The 4,951-nt window shown below is 46.0% G+C and overlaps 1 long non-coding RNA gene across 1 annotated transcript; it reads left to right on the plus strand.

The window, feature by feature from the left end:
• Positions 1-258: 258 nt before the first annotated feature.
• Positions 259-4,473, plus strand: LOC115068823. Its single transcript, XR_003848170.1, has 3 exons — positions 259-368; positions 2,565-2,688; positions 3,794-4,473. It is a non-coding gene; the product is annotated as an uncharacterized LOC115068823 (long non-coding RNA).
• The last annotated feature ends 478 nt before the right edge of the window (positions 4,474-4,951 follow it).

Genomic DNA, 4,951 nt, shown 5'->3' on the forward strand with positions numbered 1-4,951 from the left:
GCAAACCATCTGGTCAACCCTGGTCTCAGGCTCCCATCATTGCCCTCTGCAGGGTTGGCTGACCACAGCTGCAGTTTCGGGGTCAGTTGCTTTTAGCAAGTATGTGCCAACAGAATGGGGCTGATTGGGATTCAGAATCTCTTGAGGACATGCTGAACACAGATTTCATAGCCCATTTGAGAACAGAGTCTCAACTCCGTGTGTTGACACAGTGGAAATGCTGGTTCCTGCTGCTCTTCCATTCTGATGGAGCTGGAGCTCAGCTTGGGCATTTGGATCTCCACGAGCTTCCAGGTGACTCAGCTGAGGCTGAGAACCACTGCTGAGTCAGTAGCTTGAGATGATCCTGGGAATCTGAAATTTGAAGAGTAAGTGCCAATGGTTTTTATGTGTGACTGTGTATGCAATCTTCTGGTCTAGAACTCCCTGTCTTCTAACTGTAGTGAAGAATTCAGTTCTTCTGTGGGAGCGCCAGGGTCACAGATAACAGCTGCCTCTGAATAAGTCCTGTCCTGACTCAGTCTCTCTGGTCCCCTGCCTCAGTGCATGGGGTTTTCTCCTTTCCAGACACCAGTATTCCAGTATTCTCCCTCACCTAGTAGAATTCATTTCTCAGGGGTTCTGGGTATTCCTCTGAGCTCTCCACTTGAGGCTGGGACCCTTAAACTGTAAGGACTGTAAACCATGTTGGCAGCTCGTGGACCTCTGTGAGCTATCAGTTTGTCGACTTTCCCCAGTTCTCCAGAACTGTTTGGGTGAATAGATGATCTCTCCCATTCAAGTTGCATTCCATCTTGGAGTCAAGTTATATCTGGTGACCGCCTCCCCAGTTTAATAACCTTTTTCATTTATCTTTGGATACTAGGTATCATTATTCTAGATTCAGAGTGTTAATCTAGGCATTTAGGAACCTGTAGTAATGGTTAATTTTAACCGTCAACCTGACTGGATTTAGAATCTCCTAAGAGACACGCCTCTGGGTATATGTATGAAGGAATTTCCAGAGAGGTTTAACTGAGGAAGGAAAACCCACCCTGAATGCTGGCAGCTCTATCCTGTGGGTTAGGGTCCTGGAATGAATCAAAAGGGAAAATGGAGAAAGTGATTTGAAGACAAGCTTTCCCCTCTCTTTGCTGTCTGACTGCAGACACAGCATGATCAGCTCTGTCATGTTCCTGCTGACACAGCTAGACATGTCATCATCATGTCTTCTCTGCCATGATGGACTATACTCTCAAACTATGATCCAGAATAAACCCTTTCTTCCTAAAGTTGCTTTCACCAGGTTGGTTTGTTTGAGGCAGGTCTCACTATGTAGCCCTGGCTGGCTTAGAACTCACCCTGTGGACCAGGCTGGCCTCTAACCCACAGAGATCTTCTTGCCTCTGAAGTAATTACTACTTCTGGGTTTTGAACTGCATGCTCTGGGGCATGTCGCTTAATATCTTTGATTCTGAATTTCCTCATCTGCTGAATCAGTACCTCATGGGATTGCTGAGTGGCTCAAAAAAGAAAAAGTTGTCCTGCAGGGATGTAGGAAAGACTACTCCTTAGTGAGTTGTACTTAGCAAGCTCCCTCTAACTTCTTAGGAGACATCATACCCAATTCTAAACAAGTCTTTAGATTTATAGGACCCAAGCAACTGGTGACCGTTAGATAACATCAGAACGTGTAAAACTCTTCCTTATTCTTTAGTTCTAGGCCTCAGCAAACACAAAGCCTAAAAAGCCATGAGTTTACCTTGCAGAAATGTACTGGTTCCTAAAGAATTCCTGGGTGAGGCATGGTGACGTGTGCCTGTAATCTTAGCACTTAGGAGGCTGAGGCAGGAGGATCATGTGTTCCAGTCCAGACAAGACTGTACTAGAAACAAAGCAAAAACCCTAAATACACGGAGACATACATGTGTGCATACATGCAGACCAGGAACTAGCCTCAGGAGGTCAAGATTGATTACAATATTCTGGCCAGAGAAGAAGATAGGAGACCTTGCTCAGCATGCAGACTCCCTGCCTATGGCTCCGTCTCTCCCTGTAAAAGCCTCTTGTGCCCCTGAGTTCCCAAAGGTGGAGCTTTAAGGATAATAGTTCCCTTTATTTTCTTAGGTGCTAGTCCTTGAACCAAATTGCTTTCCTTCCCATCAACTCTTGTCTTCCAAGCAGTGAGTGACTGGACCTGAGCTCTGGTAACAGCAACATTAATATATATCTAAAGCCATTGAATTGGATAAATGGAACATTCCCATAGACAAAACAATGTATAATTTTACTTTTTATTTTTTTGTCAGAATCTTCTGTATCTCAGGCTGGTCTTGAACTCACCATGCATTTGAGGATAACCTTGAACTTTTGATCAGTAACACGTGTTTTATGCAAGGTTGGGGATCAAACTCCGGGTTTTGTGCATTCTAGGCAAGCACTCTATCAACTGAACTACATCCCTGTCACTAATGCTGCCTTTCCTAAGGAACCCCCAAAAGGTCAGCAGCTAATATGTAAGTGCTGATAATGGTACATCCTAGAACCCTGTGCCTGTTCCTCACTGAATTAAGGTCTATTCACAGTGCCTGCTGTAGGTCTCCAGTCAGGTATGGGGGATTCCAGGCTGTTCATCAGATAGTGAAGCAATCCTCATAGGAAAAGAAACGGGAGGCTGGTAATGAAGCTCAGCAGCCAGCAACTCAGAAGGTAAAGTAATACTTGGGACTGCCTTATCAGTTAAAAGCACTGGCTGCTATTGCAGAGGACCCCGGTCTGATTCCCAGCACCCACATGCTGGCTAACAACCATCTGTAACTCTAGTTCCAGGGGATTCAACCACCTCTTCTGGCCTCCGTGGGCACTGCATGACCTGGGTGCACGTACATACATGTAGGAAATACACTCATACATATAAAAATAATAAATGAAATATTTAAAAAATACTGTTTTAAAAGGCATGTTAGGGGGTTGGAGAGATGGCTCAGTGGGTAAGAGCACTGGCTGTTTTTGCAGAAGACCCGGGTTCAATTCCCAGCACCTACATAATGGTTAACAACTATCTGTAACTCCAGTTCCAGGGGATCCAATACCCTCTTCTGGCCTCTGTGAGCTTTGCACAACACAGGTGCACTTACATATATACAAGTGCACTCATACACATAAAATAAAAATAAGTAAAATAAATTTTCAAAAGCATGTTCAATGCCAGGTCACTCCTCCTAGGTTCCTCCCCTTCCCCACACTCCTCTCTCCTTCACTCTGGGCTCTCTCCAGCATCCTCTGTGACACTTTACTGTCATTTCTTCCCCACACCCTTCCTTCCTAGAATGACTTTCACCATGGCTGCCCAAGTACCCCACCCAGAGCCTCCATCCATTGTTCTCACAAAAACTCTAATTGGGAATGGATGCAGCAAGGGAAACTACTCTGCCCGGGGTCAAGAAGGAAGTAAAGAGGGCTGGGAATGGGCTGAGTGGGTGACGAAAAATGTGAGCTCCAACCAGTCCCTGGGCTTGGACCTTATTGATAGCTCACAGTGGCTTCCATAGCAAGGGTCAGAAAAGCGCATCGCTTCCCCTGTCTGGACCCCATGGATTAATGGCTTGTTGTGGCTTTTCTTCCCTATTCTGATCCCCTCGAGCCCTGGCTGGTGTGGACTGCAGGTTTCTCAGCTTAGTTATTTCTGCCTTCGTTTCCCAGTCTGACCTGAGGAAGCAAGTGGGGTTGACTGGGATAAAGCAAGTATTCTGACTGTCACCGATTGTCACTCCAGGCTTACTGTCCACATTCTCCCCCTGCCCTGTCTTTGCAGGCTGCCGTTTGTGACTCTGCTGAACTCTCTTGCCCTCTACTGCCACCAGCCAATGGGAACCCCAGCCAGATTGGTGGGCTAAAGGGGAGTGGGGTGGGGCTCTAGCACTCATCCTCTGGCCCATCCTGCTGGGCTGCTGGGTGGCAGTGGCTGTGTTCCCGTCCTGAAGATCACAGCTCCGGTCTGGCAGCCCCCTGAAGCTCCTGTTTCTGCTTATTGCTCCTGTCCCGTTGCTCCCTCTGCCTCAGCGTGCCAGAAGCTCCCTGTTCTCACTAGCCTCAGGGTTCCTTTCCATTCCCAATGCTGCCCCTCGACCCTGCCTTCTTTGGTATACTCCCACATATAATCTAAGATCGACCCTGGGAGTTTGCTTGTCCAGAGATATCTAGGCCTAAACTCTGAGGTTAGAGGGCCATTTCTGGATTTCAAACTTGCTCTGTAAAGCATCACAGCCCCCAAGTAGGAAGTCAGTTAGTATAGTCACTCATTTCTCAACCTTCCCTGTTCTTATCAGATGAAAGTCTTGACTGAATTGCATTAGTGCAAAGCCTGTGTCTGAATTGCATGGACATTCATGTCATGGGCCTTTACATCTACAGAGTAGATGTAAAGAAAGTCTGTTAGGTAGGTTTTTATGTTTTTAAAAATGAATTAGTGCTGGAGAGATGGCTCAGTGATTAAGAGCATTGCTGTTCTTGCAGAGGACCCAGATTTGGTTCCCAGCACCCACATGGCAACTAATAACTGTTCTTAACTCCAGTTCTAGGGTATCCAACACCCTCTTCTGACCTCTGCGGGCATTGCACGGCATGGGTGCACTTCTGTACATGCAGGCAATACATGCATACACATAAAATAAAAATAATAAAAATATTAAAAATTACTTATTATTCTTATTTTATGTGTATAAGTGTATTGTATGCATGTATGTAAGTGCACCTGTGTCATGCAAGGCCTGAGGAGGTCAGAAAAGGGCGTCGAATCCCCTAGAACTGGAGCTACTGACAGTTTTTAGCTGCCACATGGGTGCTGGGAACAGAACCCAGGTCCTCTGAAAGAGCAGCCATTGCTCTTAACAGCGGAGCCATCTCTCCAGCTCCACAATTTTCATTTTAAAGTGTTTTATATAGTGAGCGCTTGAATATATACATATATAAC

This window comes from Nannospalax galili, unplaced genomic scaffold (genome assembly GCF_000622305.1).
Source record: "Nannospalax galili isolate Female #2095 unplaced genomic scaffold, S.galili_v1.0 scaffold589, whole genome shotgun sequence".
Classification (NCBI taxonomy): Eukaryota; Metazoa; Chordata; class Mammalia; order Rodentia; family Spalacidae; genus Nannospalax; species Nannospalax galili.